Source organism: Saccopteryx bilineata, chromosome 3 (genome assembly GCF_036850765.1).
Source record: "Saccopteryx bilineata isolate mSacBil1 chromosome 3, mSacBil1_pri_phased_curated, whole genome shotgun sequence".
Classification (NCBI taxonomy): domain Eukaryota; kingdom Metazoa; phylum Chordata; class Mammalia; order Chiroptera; family Emballonuridae; genus Saccopteryx; species Saccopteryx bilineata.
In genome coordinates, this window is record NC_089492.1 from 194264326 (window position 1) to 194283530 (window position 19205).

The following is a 19205-nucleotide window of genomic DNA, read 5'->3' on the forward strand; positions in this document are numbered from 1 at the left end:
TATATTTTCACATGCTTCATTACAACAGTCCAGCTGAGAGTTCAAAATGAATTGAGAACTAGTGTCATTTGAGCATACAGCCTGTGATCCACATTTTATTTGAAAGAAAATGTGTGTCTTTGATATATTCTTTTATTTATTCATGTTTTTAATTCAACAAATATTTATTGTGTGTCAATTGTGTGTTAGGCCCTTTTCTGGGGAAGAGAAAGGTCAGTTCTAGACTCAACAACCTTACCCTTCATTCCCAGTGCAGAATTTCCTGTTATTTTGCCACTGTATTTCTTTTTATTCTGACTTAACATACTTATGTAACAATTGAAATACTGATTCAGAGAGTTTGACATGCCATTTTATGCACATACAATTCTCATGGGCTTGTGGCAGCAAACCGAAATAGTTGTTCTTTTTGTTTATTTATTTGTTCAATTATTTTTATTGATAAGTAAGATAAAGGTCCTTCAGGAAGAGCTTTATAGGTTATACTTTATGCTGACAGAGGCGGGGATTGACACTGACTCATGCGCATTAGCTAAGCTATCAGATGCAAATACTTACATGGAAGTGGAAAAGGCAACTTCTCTTCCCAGAGGACTAAAACAAGTGCAAGCCAGAGACTTGGGCTATTCTAATAGGACTGTCCACTGTAGCTCCACCCAGGTACCCATAGCTTCCTGATGTGTGCTTGTCATTGGTCAAAACTCACATGCCCAGTTTCCCACAGGTTTGGGTTAAAATAAAAGTTTCAGAAGGTTATTTTTTAGTTTTTTATTTTAATTTTTATTTTAGACATTGGAAACAGGCTAATTTACCAAAAGTCAATTCATTAAATGACCAATTAACAATTATATTTAACTGATCAGCTTTTATTTTTTCTCTTTTTAAGAAAACATCGGCTCTGGCCGGTTGGCTCAGCGGTAGAGCGTCGGCCTAGCGTGCGGAGGACCCGGGTTCGATTCCCGGCCAGGGCACATAGGAGAAGCGCCCATTTGCTTCTCCACCCCTCCGCCGCGCCTTCCTCTCTGTCTCTCTCTTCCCCTCCCACAGCCAAGGCTCCATTGGAGCAAAAATGACCCGGGCGCTGGGGTTAGCTCTGTGGCCTCTGCCTCAGACGCTAGAGTGGCTCTGGTCGCAACATGGCGACGCCCAGGATGGGCAGAGCATCGCCCCCTGGTGGGCAGAGCGTCGCCCCCTGGTGGGCGTGCCGGGTGGATCCCGGTCGGGCGCATGCGGGAGTCTGTCTAACTGTCTCTCCCTGTTTCCAGCTTCAGAAAAATGAAAAAAAAAAAAAAAAAGAAAAAGAAAACATCATGTCAAGGACTATTCAGTTTATCTCTGACCCAGCTTCTTGTAGCTACACATGGGGATAATTGGGATAGAAATAGATTCCTCTATTTGCTAAAGAAAAGATAAAAGGGGACTCAGCATATAGTCAGCTGTCCACACCAGAGAGCTTAGGGTTTTAGGAATAGTCAGGGGATACTGATGGGCTTTTGGCAAATGGGCGATCAGTGAATTCATCTGCATCCACAGCAATAAGCTATTTTGGTTATAATCATTCAGTTTACTAGAGCAAAGACAATGTAATATCCAAATCTTTTAAATAGGTCAATGACTATACAAGCATGTCATAATACACACAATTCACCACTGCCTCTCAGGGTAGAGAGTATCCATAACTAGGTGACAATTTCAGGGAAGATGAAAATTGCTTTGCTCTATCTTAATTAGATAACTTTTAAATTTTTTTTCTCTACATGATAAATAATTTTGCCTTTAGTATGGAATATTATAAAGGAGATTGATTCAGAAAATAGAAAATCTTTGATTATCTGATACATATTCTCTGGACAATGAATAAGCTCATAACACTCTCATCAAAACCTTCCTTTAAATTATTTTAATCTAAATTAATTTTTCTAAGTAATAAAAAACAGCAGCTAAAACTTACAAGGTTATTTGAAACTATTAAGTCAATTATTAAGAAGACATCAGCACCCTCAAAATTAATTAACTTGAGTAGTAGTCTTTCAGGTTTATGTACAGCTTCTAGGAAAGAAAAGCTTAAACAAATCAGACATTTATATAGTGATTTTTTATTCTCTGCATATTATAAACAATATGTAAGAGCCTGGCAGATCTTTGGGGCAATTCACATAAAGAATTCATACAAGATTAACAAAAGCTTTATTCAGAATGGTTATGAGGAGCATTGCAAGTTCAAATATGAAGCAAACACCATAAGAAGTGCAGATGGTCTTCACAGTTATTCCTTTTTTAAAATTTTTGTATTTATTAACTTTTAGAGAGAGGAGAGAGAGAGAAGAGGGAGAAGCAGGAAGCATCAACTCATAGTAGTTGTTTCACCAGGCAAGCATAGGGTTTTGAATCAGCAACCTCAGTGTTCCTAGTCAGGCTCTCAGTTATTCTTTTCTTTTTTTCATTTATGATTTTAATTGGTGTTTACACAGATTCAAATGTCCCACTGAATATATCTCCCCTCAACCCCGTATTCCCCTCGGCCCCGCCCTATGCCTCTTCTCCCCAATGCCTTCCCCCTTCCCTCCAATATTTGCTGTCCTGTTCTCTATAATGCTTTTATGTATATATAACTTCATTAATCTCTTTCTCTTCTCTGATCCCATATTCTCTTCTACTTTCCCTCTGACTGCTTTCCCTCTGGCCCCTTTGATCTCGCCTCTGCCTATGTTTCTTTGCTCAGTTCACATTGTTCATTGGATTCCTCAAATGACTGAGGTCATATGATATTTTTCTTTCCCTGCCTGGCTTATTTCTGAATGCAGTTGCCTATAGGTGGCCATCTGTAAAAGTTTGATTAAAAAAGGTAAATTTTTTAAAAGAAGATCTAGAAAAGAGAAGCTCTGTCCATTACACTGGAAATGTAAGCTGATGAATTAAAATTACTTAAAACCCAATAAGACAAAATGGCAAACAGCTAATATCTAAAGATAATATCAACTAAAATAAAAGACCAATAAAATAAAAGATAGAAGGATTTCTTATTTAGATCTTGACACTATCCACATCAAATGAATTCTACATGGCTTATATGAGGCATTCAATGAAAAAAACTTAAAACCTTATACAATAAAAGTAAATAGTTGTAAAATTTCTGAATGAGAAAGGACTTTTTAAATTCAAGAGATATTTGAACATCATGAAATGATCAAAATACTTTATATGAATTATAAGTAATTATTTTTAAATCAAAAGTACATTTAGGCCTGACCAGGCAGTGGCATAGTGGATAGAGTGTTGGACTGGGATGCGGAGAACCCAGGTTTGAGACTCCGAGGTTGCCAGCTTGAGCGCAGGTTTATCTGGTTTGAGCAAAACAAACCAGCTTAAGCCCAAGGTTGCTGGCTTGAGCAAGGGGTTGCTCGGTCTGCTGTGGCCCCACAGTCAAGGCACATATGAGAAAGCAACCAATGAACAACTAAAGTACCGCAGTGAAAAATTGATGCTTCTCATCTCTCCCCCTTCCTGTCTGTCTGTCCCTACCTATCCCTCTCTCTAATTCTCTGTCTGTCTCTGTAAAAAAAAATACATTTAGAATGTAATTACCAAGTGGAAAAATATGTTAAAAAATGACAGGTTAATATATATATATATATATATATATATGATATAACTCAGTAAGAAAAAAATTTGAATACTCTATAGAAAGAAAGGTTAAAGAACACTTAAATGGCAGTTTACAAAGGGAAACTACAAATGAATGACAAATATATTAAGAATTTTTAGTCTGACCAGGCAGTGGCACAGTGGATAGAGCATTGGATGGAATGTTGAAGACCCAGGTTTGAAACCCCGAGGTCCCTGGCTTGAGTGTGGGCTCATCTGGCTTGAGCAATCAATGAACAACTAAGGTGCCACAACAAAGAATTGATGCTTTTCATCTCTCTCCCTTCCTGTCTGTCTGTCTTTATCTGTCCCTCTCTCTGTCTCTGTCACAAAAATAAATAAATAAATAGGAATGTTTAATCACTAGTGAAGCAAGAAAGACAGAAAAGGATGAGTTTTTTTTATATTAGATTATAAAAGTTTAACACAATGTGAACATGGTTTGGTAAATCCTCTCATGCATTGCTGTAGAAATGTAAATACATACAATTTCTCCAGAAAACAATTTCACAATAGCTATGAAGTGTTTTATAAATATACTCTCTAAACTAGTATTTCTGGGTGCCTTGGACACTATTCAAAGAATAATTTAAAATGCAAACAAGTCACTAGGTCTTAAGATATTCATCAGAATCATTTAAAGATGCACTAAAATGAGAAAAAACTTATTGTCCAAGAATAAATAAATATTTAAATATTTTATATTGCTTATATAATATAAAATATTATGTATGCGTTAAATGTTCATGAAGTAAAGAATATAAAAATATTTATCTCAATATTAAGTTCAACATCAACAGATAAAGTTATACTTACAGAATAATTTCAACTGTGTAAAAATAAATATACATGAAATAAAGAATGAAATAGACTTACCAAAAGATTAACAATGGTTTGTCTAGATGGTGAGATTACCAATGGTTTTTACTTCCCCTTTTGATTTTTTTTTTATATTTTTAATTTTTGCTATGCAAACTATATTTTTCCTATAGTAAGAAATATTATTTTAAATGTTAGTACTTCTTTAAGCCATAAAATCCAGTTCAAATAATTACAGCCAGCTCAAGAACCTCCCTAAACAGGGCAAGGAACTGGCATGCCAGTCAACACCCTTACTGCAGTTACGGGAGTGAGATTTTTTCCTAATAAAAACCCCTTGACAAGAAATTACTCAAACTCTTAGAGGAATGAGATACAATCAGCCAAACTCAATAGTGCCCAATCTGAAGCCTGCACAGCAAGTCTCCATAATGTGGAGCTTCCAGTGCCCAGAGCTAGACAAAATTCTCTGTTGAAAGCCTATACAACAGACTTCATCTTCTCTATACTCCTATAATGCTAGCCCATATTTTGATAGCACTGATCCAAGAGCCCAGAAAGAGTTAGGATTGTTGCTTTAACATTTGAATTAAGAATGCTAACCTATATCAGTCAACGTGAACAAATCCACATTGGCATAGTTCACAAAGATAAGTTCTCATGACTTCTGTGTCTTTACCCTACTTTTATGGCAGAGTAAAACCCTACTTCGCTGGCCAGATGCATTCAATAAGGACAGTGCATGCTTCATGGAAGAATTGAGCTTCCTAACTTTCTACTATTTCAGAAAAAGATATTTTGCAAACAATAGAAATGAGAAAATTTTCATCTAACATATCAGAGTTACTTCATATGAAATAAAAGTTATTTTCTCTGTGGAAGATTACTGTAATTCTATCACTATCCAAGAGACTCTTAAGAGCACCTGCTTCTAAAATAGAAGCAAAACCTGCTTTACGTTACTGAGCATGCCTAGCTCTGAAGAGGATAGGTTAAGCATGAATGACAGAGGGCAGGTTGAAAGAGTAAACAAAACTTAATTATTCACCCTGGATATTTTTCAGGTTCCTTTTCTATAATGCTTACACACTATACTTATGTTTTCTTTTCTTTCATTCTTTTTTTCAATAATTATTTTAATTTTAGTGGGGTGACATTAATGAATCAGGGTACATATGTTCAAAGAAAACATCTCCAGTTTATCTTGTCATTAAATTATGTTGCATACCTATCACCCAAGTAAAATTGTCCTCTGTCACTTTCTATCTGGTTTTCTTTGTGCCCTCCCTCCCATCCACCTCTGACTCTCTCTCTTCCCTCCCACTCCTAAAACCCCGGTAACTACCACACTCTTGTCCATGTCTCTTAGTCTTATTTTTATGTCCCATCTATGTATGGAATCGTGCAGTTCTTAGTTTTTTCTGATTTACTTATTTCACTCCATATAATGTTATCAAGATCCATCCATTTTGTTGTAAATGATCTAATGTCATCATTTCTTATGGCTGAGTAGTATTCCATAGTATATATGTACCACATCTTCTTTATTCAATCATCTATTGAAGGGCTTTTTGGTTGTTTCCATGTCTTGGCCACTGTGAACAATGCTGCAATGAACATGGGGCTGCATATGTCTTTACGTACCAATGTTTTTGAGTTTTGGGGGTATAGTAGAGGGATTGCTGGGTCATATGGTAGTTCTATTATTAATTTTTTGAGGAACCATCATACTTTCTTCCATAATGGTTCTATTACTTTAAATTCCCACCAACAGTGGATGAGGGTTTCTTTTTCTCCACAGCCTCTCCAACACTTGTATTACCTGTCTTGTTGATAATAACTAGTCTAACAGCTGTGAGGTGGTATCTCATTGTAGCTTTGATTTGCATTTTTTCTGAAAACTAATGAAGATGAGCATCTTTTCATATATCTGTTGGCCATTTGTATTTCTTCCTGGGAGAAGTGTTTGTTCGTGTCCTCTTGCCATTTTTTATTAGATTGTTTGTTTGCTTGTTGTTGAGTTTTATGAGTTCTTTGTATATTTTGGATATTAAGCCCTTATCTGAGCTATTGTTTGAAAACATAATCTCCCATTTAGTTAGCTGTCTGTTTATTTTGTTGTCAGTTTCTCTTGCTGTGCAGAAACTACTAAGTCTGATGTCCCATTCATTTATCTTTACCTTTTTGATGTATAGGATCATCTCATCTGCAAAAAATGAAACCTTTCATTCTTCTTTTCCAATATGAATTTATTTTATTTCTTTATCTTGTCTGATTGCTCTGGCTAGAACTTCTAGCACACATTAAATAAGAGTGGAGAGAGTGGACAACCCTGTCTTGTTTCTGATTTAAAGGGGAAAGTCCTCAGTTTTATGCCACTTAATATGATGTTAGCTGATGGTTTATCATAAATGCTCTTTATCATGTTGAGATATTTTCCTTCTATACCCATTTTGTTGAATGTTTTAAACATAAAATTATGTTGTATTTTATCAAATGCCTTTTCTGCGTCTATTGATAAGATCATGTGGGGGTTTTTTCTTTGTTTTGTTGATATGGTGTATTACATTAACCGTTTTACGTATGTTGAACCATCCTTGAGATTCTGGGATGAATCCCACTTAATCATGATGTATTATTTTTTTTAAAAGTTGTTGTATTCGATTTGCTAGTATTTTGTTTAGTATTTTAGCATATGTATTTATTAGAGATATTGGTCTGTGGTTTTCTTTTTTTGTGCTGTCCTTGCCAGGTTTTGGTATGAGGGTTATGTTGGCCTCATAAAATGTGTTTGGAAGTATTGCTTCTTCTTCAATTTTTTAGAAGACTTTGAGTAGAATAGAAACAAAGTCTTCTTTGAATATTTGATAAAATTCAGTAGTATAGCCATCTGGCCCTGAACTTTTATTTTGAGGAGGTTTTTAATAGTTGTTTCTATTTCCTCACTGCTTATTGATCTGTTTAGGATTTCTGCTTCTTTGTTACTTAGTCTAGGAAGATTGTATTGTTCTAGGAATTTACCCATTTCTTCTAGATTGTTGAACTTGGTGGCATATTGTTTTTCATAGTATTCTACAATAGTTCTTTGTGTATCTATGATATCTGTGGTGATTTCTCCTCTTTCATTTTGAATTTTGTTTATATGAATCCTTTCTCTTTTTTCCTTAGTAAGTCTTGCCAAGGGTTTGTCCATTTTGTGATCTTTTCAAAGAACCAGTTCCTTGTTTTATTAATTTTTTCTATAGTTTTTCTGTTCTCTAATTCATTTATTTCTGCTCTGTTTTTATTATTTTTTCTTTCTTTGGCTGGTTTTGGGTTGTCTTTGTTCTTCTTTTTCTAGTTCCTTAAGATATGAAGTTAAGTGGTTTACTTGGGCTCTCTCTTATTTGTTCATATAAGCCTAAAGTGATATGAACTTCTTTCTTATTATTGCTTTTGCTGCATCACAGAGATTCTGATATGTCGTATTGTTATTTTCATTTGTCTGTATGTATCTTTTGATCTCTGCACTTATTTCTTCTTTGACCCACTCATTTTTTAAAATTATGTTGTTTAGTTTCCACATTTTTGTGAGTTTTTTTCCCTCTTTTTTGTAGTTGAATTCTAGTTTCAAGGCTTTGTGATCAGAAAATATGCTTGCTACAATTTCAACTTTTCTGAATTTGCTTATGTTATTTTTGTGACCCAACATATGGTCAATTCATGAGAATGTTCCATGTACACTAGAGAAAAATGTGTACTCTGTCACTTTGGGATGAAATGTCCTGTAGATGTCTATCATATCTAATTGCTCTAGTGTTTCATTTAAAGCTAATATTTCTTTATTGATTTTCTATTTGGATGAACAATCTAGAGCCATCAGTGGTGTATTGAGATCTCCAAGTATGATTCTATTTTTGTCAATTTTTGTTTTAGGTCAGTCAGTAGCTGTCTTATATATTTTGGTGCTCCTTGGTTTGGTGCATATATATTAAGAAGTGTTATGTCTTCTTGATTCAGTGTCCCCTTAATCATTATAAAATGACCATTTTTGTCTCTGATTACTTTTGCTGTCTTGTAGTCAGTATTGATAGATATGAGTATTGCTACACCTGCTTTATTTAATGTTATTTGCTCGGAGTATTGTTTTCCAGCCTTTCACTTTGAATTTGTTTTTATCCTTGTTGCTTTGATGTGTTTCTTGTAGGTAGCATACAGTTGGATATTCTTTTTTAATCCATTCTGCTACTCTGTTTCTTTTTATTGGTGAGTTCAATCCATTTACATTTATTGTAATTATTGACACTTGAGGGTTTCCTATTGCCATTTTATATATTGCTTTCTGTTAGTTTTGTATCTTGTTTTATTCTTCTTTTCTCTTTTTCTATTATTTGTTTTTGTTTGGTTGTATTCCATACTTCTTTCCTCTGTTACTTCCTTTTTAAAGTCATGTGCTTCTGTGGTGGTTTTTTCAGGGGTCATTACCATTAAGTAATGGAAAGGGTACCTACAATGTTCATTGTAGTACTCTATCTTATGAGTGCTTCTGCACTCCATCGTCCTTTGCTACTGTTAATCTTCGTCCTCTCCCCTTTTTTGTTTTTGCTGTCACATTTTAAATTTGGTTTTATTGTGTTCTTTGTGCAGCTTTTACTTGTGGTTTTATTTTGTTTTGCTCTTTGTATCTGGTTGGTAAACCCCTTTAATATTTCCTGAAGTGGGGGTTTTCTGATAATAAATTCCCTCATCTTTTTGTATCTGTGTATGTTTTTATTTCTCCTTCATATTTGAAGGATAGCTTTCATGGGTATAGTATTCTTGGCTGGAAGTTCCTCCCTTTCAGAACTTTAAGTATTGGGGTCCACTCTCTTCTAGTTTGTAGAGTTTCTGCTGAAAAATCTGATGATAATCTAATAGGCTTTCTTTTATATGTTATTCTTCTTTTCCCTGGCTGCCTTGAGAATTTTTTGTTTGTCGTCAGTTTGTTATAATTTCATTATGATGTGCCTTGGAGTAGGTTTGTTGGTGTTAAGATAACTTTGTGTTCTGTTAGCTTCTTGAATTTGAGGCTTTAGTCTTTCCACAGGCTTGGGAAGTTCTCGTCTATTATTTGTATGAATATGTCTCCATTCCATTTTCTCTCTCTTCTCCTTCTGATATACTTATTATTCTTATATTACTCTTTTTGATGGAGTTAGACAATTCCTGTAGGGCTTTCTCATTTTTTTAAATTCATGAGTCTCTCTCCTCTTCTCTCTGTTGTGCCTCAAGTTGCCTGCCTTCTATTTCACTAATTCTCTCTTCTCTCTAGCCTGTTCTGTTAGCTAAACTTGTTATTTCGTTTTTCAGTTCATGAATTGAGTTTTTCATCTCTGTTTGACTTGTTTTCATAGTTTCAGTTTCCTTGGTAATATATTCTTTGTGTTCATTGAGTTGTTTTTTGAGCTCCCTAAATTGCCTTTCTGTATTTTCTTGTATATCTCTGAGTATTTTTTAGGATTTCTATTTTAAATTCTCTATCATTTAAATCCAAGGTTTCCAATCTATTAAAAAAATTTTTATAGATTTTCCCTCATCTATCTGTGCTATATTTCTTTCTTTTGTATCCATGATATTCGATTTCCTTTTCCTTAGAGGCATCTGAGGGTGGTTTTGTTAATAACTAATGAGAATTAATAAAGAATAAAAAGTAAAAAAATAGACAATAAAGACAATAATTAAAAAAATTAAATAAAAATTATTTCTTTTTTTTTTTGAAAATACCATAAAAAATTGAGAATTATATTTTGTTAAATGGAACAAAAACTACCTATAACAGATGGCCTAAGTTGGGGAGAAGTGACATAGGGGCAAAAAATGAGCTGAGACCCACAAAATGCAAAAAAGGAAAAAATTTGTATTAAGGATAAAATAATTTGCTTGTAAATGATGGTCAAATGAGAGATATAGTGAATAAGATAAGAAGAAAACCAGAAAAAAAAGACTATTGTATTAAGTGGAACAAAAACTACATAGAATGGAGAACTGGGGTTGGGGGGAATGCTGAGTTAAAAAGCGAAGTAAAAAGCACACAAAATTCCACAAAGAAAAAATTTGAATCCAAAATAAAGTAATTTGTTCATGAGTGAGGATAAAATGAGAAATAAAGTGAAAAAGAAAAGAAGAAACTAAGAGAGAGGGAGAAAAAAAAAGAAAAGGAAAAAAAAGGAGAGAGTTAAGGATTTTGGAGTATAACCCTCATAGAGAGAAAGAAAAAAGAAAAGAAAAATAATTGGAAATGTAACACTTATGGGTAATGTAGTTCAAAATGAAGAGATAAGAATAAGATGAGCAGAGGATAAATGGACAAAGTGGAAAAAAAATAAAGATAAGAAAATGAAAGAAACAAAAAAAAGTGGAAAAAGTTAAAAGACTGTGGATTATTTTTTATTTTGAGAGGTTATCTTCTTCCTTTTTCTTTTTTACCCTCTTCCTGGTCAGTGGCTCTGTACCCCAGGCTCTACCCTGTGTCATGCCTAAGTAGAGATTTGCAGTTGATGTATCACTATGGCGATGTCATATACTAGGCCTCAGTCTTGTTGGTAGTCGGGGCTTGTTAGCATTTGCAGGCTCCAACAATGGGAGTGTCTGTTTTCCTGAAGCCTCTCTCCTAGTCTCTCATTCCTGAATTAGCAGCCTGGTAACCCACTCTCCTGCCACTGCCTGGAGAGTAAAAGGCTCAAAAAGCTGGCAAATCTCCACTCTATCCTCACTCAGCGCAGGGCTCTGGGTAAGGCTCTGTCAGTCAGAGCTGCCAGCATAATCAGGCAGGGCTGGGAGCCATATGCTCTCAAGGTGTTTTTCTATGAGCCTCCAGGCATGTCTAGTATGCCTCAGCACTGTGTGGGACCACTCTCCCCAGGCTTTTTGCACTTTGTAACCTGTATTGGGTGGCAGGAAGATGCCCTAGTCACTGCCTGCAGAACAGGAGGTCTTAAAAGCTGCCAAGTCCCTCCTTTTAGTGCACAGCCCTGAGTATGAAAGCTCTTCTGATCAGAGACATCAACTTAAGCAGGTACGGGGTATGTTGACTTCTGTTCAGGCTCCTTTCTAAGGTTCCCCAGGTACATCTAGTTAAATTTGCCTTCTTGTTCTGTGGAATTGCTTTCTGCAGGCTTCTTCCTTGTTAAAAAGCCTACAGCCTAGCCTGCCCAACTTCTGCAGTGTTCTCTGAGGTATGTTCCATAGGAATGTGTTTTTCACCCTGTATCTGCTGGCAGGAAGTTGCCCCCACCACTACATGCCACTACATGCAGAACAAGAGGCACTAAAAAATATATCACGTCTCTTGTCTTAGATCGCTGACCTGAGAAAGAAGACCTTGTCATCCAGAGCCACTGCTGGCGGCGTAAGCCAGTTGGGCAGTGAGCAGACTGTGGGTTAAGCTAATTTCAGCAATTGGATCTGTGGATCTGCTCCACAGACTGTCTGCAAGCTGCCTGCATGCCCCTCCCCCTAGCACTTCCGTATTTTTTCTTCCCTGGGAATGTTTTTTGTCAGCCTGTATGGCTGGCACCTGGAGAGGTCCGGGCACAGGGAAGTCCGCTTTTACACACTGCCCACACACTGTTGCTTGGGGCGCAGGGATCACAACGAGACTCTGGTCGCAGCCCATGCAGAAATCTGTGACCCTGCCCCTCTGTCCAAGAATGGGGCGCCCACACCTGGGGTGCTAGGAGGAACCACTCACACACTGTCTGAACTTGCCAACCAGGATATCGGGGGTAATGAAAGCCACCACTTGCTCACCTTTGCTGGGGTCCAGTGCCGGCATTAGCTCCATGTGGGCTGAGCTGCTGCGGGCACACTCTTTCCTCGGCTTGAACATCTCTGCCCCAGCCCAGCTCTTTCCATGCCCCCAGCCCTCATTTTCTCTCAGTTCCAAGTGAAAGCAGCCCTTGCTCAGGTCAGTGAGGAAGACAGAGGGTTCAGTTCTCCATCTTATTTCCTTCAGGGTTGATTATATATTTAACCACCTTTTCGCCCAATCATACCTTTTTGTTCAGTGTGTGGGACTTACGGACTCTCCTGGGATCATTTTTTTCTTGTCCTTAATTGTAGAACTTGTTGAAATTTTGGGGAGAGGTATCAGGAGCGCTCCTCATGGCGCCATTTCTCTGACATCACTCACCTTTTCTTTCAATCAGTTCTCCATCCATTATAAAGCTTTGTTAACTTCTCCTACCCACGTTTCCCTATAGGTAATGTATCTGTTTTTGGTTTTGTTTTTGTCCTTTTAGAAAATTAAATCTAATGGGGTGACATTGTTTAATAAGAGTACATAGATTTCAGGTAACATATTCATAGTATATGAACTTTTGATTGTGTTGTGTTCCTATCATTCAAATTCAAATCATTTTCTGTCACTGTATATTTGTTCCTTTTTATTCTCTTCCTCTCCACCCTCCTCTAAATCCCCATTCCCTTTGTAAACAGTTCACTTTTATCTACATTCATGAGTCTCGCTTTTATATCCCTATTTGTTTTAGATAGAAAAAAAATTAATTCTAGTGTTTAAAAGTATACATTCTGGGCTTATTTTTTCATACCTCACAAGTTATCTTGAAAGGGGGTCCTCCGGCTACAATACAGTTTTGTTCCCATAACAGTGATGGAACCCAAATTTTGGTGTAAGTCAAAACACACCCTAGCCTAACACAAATGGAATACTTGTGCTTTTACCAAGTCCAAAATGATGTAGGTAAGCATACTGGGGGACATCAACACCCTCACTCTTATGCCTCATTACTGAGCATTCTTCCATCACACACAACCAAGCTAGCTCACCCATGTAGTCCAGAAGTATGACACTAATGGCATAAGCTGAAACACTAATGTTTCAATTTTTTAAAGTTTTTATGGGAGTGAACATCGTAAACTCAAAATATCATATGTTGAGATTGTTGTAACCCAAGGACTCCCTGTAAATGTAGATCTTGGACAAAAAAATAATAATAATGGTTGTAAACTTTCACTTTATTTTTAAATGAAAAGAGCTGTATTGATGTGGAAATAAATGATACATAATATCTGATAATTTTTTAACCTACGGAAGTCTAAACTACATAATATACTATTTTGTTTCTTTAACTTCTCTAGGAAATTCTAGTAATTTAAAACAATAATGATTCATGCAGAGCCTACTTTAAGAGCTAAACATAACTGTTATTTTTACCATGATACACAAGAAAATGCCTGAAAATTCAGTAAATGAACATTGTTGCCTAAGTCCATATAAAAAAATTTAATAGTCAAATGAAAACTAAATGATCATGAAAGACTTCCTTTCGAAGTAAGTGCTTTTGAAAGATGACATGCAGTGCTCATGACATGTCAAAATATAATACAAAGCAAGTGCCTGACCAGGCAGTGAAGCAGTGGATAGAGCATTGGACTGGGATGCCGAGGACCCAGGTTTGAGACCCCGAGGTCGCCAGCTTGAGCGTGGGCTCATCTGGTTTGAGCAAAAGCTCACCAGCTTGGACCCAAGGTTGCTGGCGAGCAAGGGGTTTCTTGGTCTGCTGAAGGCCCATGGTCAAGGCACATATGAGAAAACAATGAAAAACTAAAGTGTCGCAATGTGCAATGAAAAACTGATGATTGATGCTTCTCATCTCTCCGTTCCTGTCTGTCTGTCCCTGTCTATCTCTCTCTCTGACTCTCTCTGTCTCTGTAAAAAATAAAAAAAATTTAAAAAAAATACAAAGCAAGCTTAAACAACGTATATTTTCTAAGAATTAGACAATTTTACTATAGCTATGTTTCTGATGTAAGGACCCCTTCAGTCTACAGAAGGAAGAACTGAGGGGTGAGTTCATTTCTTAGTACATAGAAAATAATAATGGTTATCACATGTGAACTCCCTCAGCACCCTTCCAGGAAGCTCCATGCATTCGTATACACCCTCTTTCCTTAGCACATAAAGAAACAAGATCCTTTTCCTAAACCCAAGGTTTTTCTACTTTGTGTATTCAGACAACTTGAACAATCAATTATCCTCCCTTGCTTAGGCATTTTCAATATTTCTTTTTCATTTAGAATTGTCATGTATGCACATAGATATGCATATATGAAATGAATTAAAGACTTAAATATAAGACCCAAACTTAAAAATTTCTATAAAAAATCATAGGGAGATGCTTCATGACATTAGTGTTGGCATTTATTTTATGGCTTTTAAAACCATAGACAAAAGAAAAAACTTAGAGACATAGACAACAGTGTGGGGGTTGCAGAAGGGAAAGGGAGTGGGGAAAGTGGAAGAGAGCAGAAGGCGGCATAGATGGTGATAGAGGGAGAACTGACTCAGGGTGGTGAACAGGCAGTGCAGTATATAGAAGATATTTTGGAGAATTGTGAACCCAAAATTTTATTACTTTATTAACCCATGTCACCCCAATAAATTCAATATAAACATTTTTTAAACATTAAAAAAAAGATACAGACAACAAAACCAAAATTGGACAAGTGTGATGATATTAAAAAAGCTTCTGCAAAGCAAAGGAAACTATCAACAGAGTGAAAAAATTTTCTAGCATTTTTTATACTGCTTTGTATTTGTTGCTCTTCTTGCCTTTTCCCGAACATAAACTGCTTGCTTAATTAACGACCTAGCAAGCCAAACTAACTCTATTATATTCAGGATCAAAGCTGAAGGATGATTCTTATATTGCAGGATTTTGTCAGGGGTGGGAAGACTAGGAAAAAAGTGGATTAGAAAGAGAAGAAAAAGAAAATTTTAGACAAGCTTCTCAAAAAAACTTTCCAGGATGTCTTAGATATTGAGATTACTCTTTATCTTCTGTTTGAGGAAACTAGTATAGAGCAAACAAATATATCACAAAATTAGCTCTCTCTATTATCAAAATACAAAACAAACAAACAAACAAAACATTTCTCCAAAAGCCAAAATGTTTCTTGGCTGGTCTTCATGACAGTTGTTATGTCCAACAAGAAGTGTTCTACTTTAGTCATGTAGACATGATTCTAACTTCTCTATTTTAATCATATATAGCCTAACCATATAACAAGAAGACTGGAGGCTGAACACTAAAAAGAAGAAAAGTATTGAAGCATCTTACCTGAGACAATACAAATATAAAATCAAAGAGGAAATGATGAACAGGAGAATGTAAATTAGCACTGTGAGCATAACACCAAGAAGTCCTGATTGCATAGTTCTTACAAACGCCCAGTACAACTTTGCTGCATCAGCTAAAGGAGCCTCATCATTATATGTGAGTCGCTGACAGAAGAAAATATAAATAAAAGAAATAAAATGTTGGAAACAATGGTCATCAAGTTGAATTAATTTAAATACACAAAACCATATTATACCATAATCTGTTTTTAAATTAAATTTTTTTTAATTTTATTTATAAAATTAAATATTATAATGGGACAAAATTGATCAATAAGAGTACATAGGTTTCAAGTAAATATTTCTATAGCAGTTAAATTAAATTTTCAAAGTACTAAAGATCACCAGATCTTTAACTGTCACAAAGAAAAAAAAAATAAGACTGGTTTGCATTGTTGGTTTACCAAGTTATTCTCATTTTTCCTATAAGCTTTTAAACATGTATACTCTACATGCAATTCATAAAGTAAAATCCATCTTTTATTTATGTAGTATTAACTTTTAAACTTAATAAACACAAGATATGAAGAAATTAAATGTGATGGAAAGAGTCCTTTCTGTAGCAGCTTTGCAAAGAATTTAATTTGTGCTCTGCATAAAATAGATGGCTTATTTTAGAAACTTATAAAAATGTTAACAGGCTATTTAATATGGGATTGAAAACTAAAATTTACATTAGGTCAACTTAACAAAATGTATTTTAGGCAAGAAAAAACATATTCTATGTTGGGTTTGAAATAAATTCAAGGCAATGAGGTCTTTTAAACACAGATATAAAATGCCATGAAACTAAAGCATTGTCATATGACATCTTTGACTTTTGAGCTTTATAAAACATAAATGTTATTTAATTATAACTTAATATCAAGTGGAAGTAATATGCAATTTAAATGTAAAGTATAATATTTTTCTCCAATGTAAAAGAGAAGAAAGAATGTCTTTAGTTTTTAAACTAACAATTATGTCAATATTGCTTAAAAAAGCATGTTCAAAACTAGCTAATACAAATCACATGCAAATAGGTTAAAATAGAAGCCTAGAAGGGTTAACTTATATTTTCCCTACACCAAAATATTTTTTAGTAATTAGACAGTGTCTAGAATTTAGATGCTCCTACTCTCTATTACTGCTTTTTTACCACCTCACCAAAACTTTCTTTTTGTATATGTACTTATTAATTGGTCTACCTTAAAAAAATGTGAGTATGTTTCTGGGAGTTTAGGCAGAAAAATTGCAAGAATTTTTATGGATTTCTCCTATTTCAGATCTTTTCTCTCTGCTATTTTTAAGGGCAAAAAATTAGGCATGGGATTCATTAGTGAAACAAAAAATATATCTTTGATTTTAATAATGTAAATTAATCAATAGGTGCAAATCCTTCATCTGACCCACATGTATTGTACTGAATGCCCACTATGTGGCATTAAGCTCTAAATATAAAAGATTGAGTAAAATTAGATCCGATCTCTACCTTCTTGGAGCTTATATTTAAGAATGTGTGTGTCTGTGTGTGTTCTGTGGGGGAGAGGTAAAATTAAGGTAGTATACAGGGTATATTAGAGGAAAATATTACAAAGAAAAATATAAAGCTGAAAAAAGGAAAGGAGGAATGGGAGTATGTTATTAAGTATTGCAATCAGAAAATACTTCTTTGAGAAGGTATTTGAACAAATACCTGAAATAGAATAGAATGAGTCTTGGTGCCTCCCAAATAACATTCATCCCACACTGCACACACTATCTCTTTTGTTTGTATCTTTGGATACCCCAACTAGAATATACATTCTTTCCTGGACTATTGGGGCAATGGCTGTTACATCTTGCATCATCCACAAAGTATAAGTCATCACTTCATTCTAATCCTTATCTTGTTTCTTTAATTTTATATTAATTTATACCCAGTTGCTCACTCATTTGATTCTTCTAACAATACAGTGAAATGGGTAAAGTTAGGTGTTAAAATTTGTAGGTATGATTACTTTTTAAATGCATATAAGGAAACTGAAGACTGGAGAGGTCAATTGACTTATTCAACATTATAGAACTGACAAATGGCACATCTGGGACCAGAACCCAGTTCCCTTGACTCTGAGTCTGGCTCTTTCCACTATACCACAATCACTGCTAATGGTTTCTCAAGAATTAGCTGTTATATAACAATGCTTGCACTCTACCTCTGTTTAATCTTTGTTGTTGCATGTTATTCATATCTCCCTATCTATATTGAAGGGAGGAAGAATGCCATATTTATTCTTTATCTTTTAAAATCTTCTGCAGGGAACATATAGTCAACGCATACACGATACTCAATTTAAACATTCAATAGCAAAACTTTCTCTACTTTTTTATTTAGATTAATACATAAGCAGAGAAGGAATTATGAACTCAATGGAGTTGTTGAGCATAGTATCATCAATGGAGATTGGGGAATGCATTGCCAACCACACCTCCAGCAACTATAACACTAGAGAAATTTTATTAACATCAACAGCCACTCAATGCTTCAACCTCAGATAATTCCACCTGCCACATCTCTTTTTAGAATGTCATAAGAAAAATAAATTTAGAACAAAAACTATCAATAGAATTAGATAGTGTCTCTTTTGGCTGGCTGACCTGGATTAAATACAGGTAATCCTCAGCTTGTTAAAACATATAACCTCTTCCTAGAGGATGGGCCCCTTTTTCAGAGTTTTTGATTCAGTAGATTTGGTTCAGAGCCTGAGATTTTGCATGTATATTAAGTTCCAGCTGAAACTACCACTGTTGGTCCAAGGACCTCACTTTATAAGCCACTGCTTTAGAGCAGTACTTCTCAATATTCAATGTGCTGTTAAATTACTGGAAAGCATGTTAAGATATGCATTTTGATGAACTGGTGGAGTGGAGTGTTCAAGTGTGGACTCCAGTGCTGCTTACCTACAGATTATATGCAGTGTTGGACTTTTTGAAAAACAGCAAAAGCAAATGTCATTTACAATGACACATGATGGATTCTAGTTGAAGAGTCAACAATTGTTCAGATTGGAAAAGACACGTCAGTTTTTCTTTCCAAATAGAGAAAGATACAAATACTATACTCAACTATTAGAATCCAAGTCAGCTTTCATCAGGTTATGAACCTCTGAACTGGCTCTGAAATGGCCATGCTGGAAGCCAGTTTCCTATATATTATCACATTAGAGGTCCCAGAGTAAATTAAGACTGCTTATTTTTTCCAGCTGCTTTTGATAGAGTGGACCATTCAGCTACTAATGTCTCTGGGGAACCTAATAGAAATAAGGAAAACCATTCCTCATGAGATTTCAGAAGATAATAAGAACTACCTGTCCATCCTCCCCAAAATGGCTTTACATTTGTGCCTGGGATTGATCCTCAGGCTGGCTGACTATAAGGCTCTACCTCAACTAAAACATGCAAGCTTCCATGGAGGTGCTGACCACAGGAAGCAAATTGGCCTCAGCTGGGTTTGATCCCTGACAAGATCTCCCTTTTATATGCTGCTTGTGAAGCTAATTGGATCCTACTCTGCTGCTGTCTGAAGCTGGCCATTGGGTGTGTTGGTTCTGGGCCTCTTGGGTGG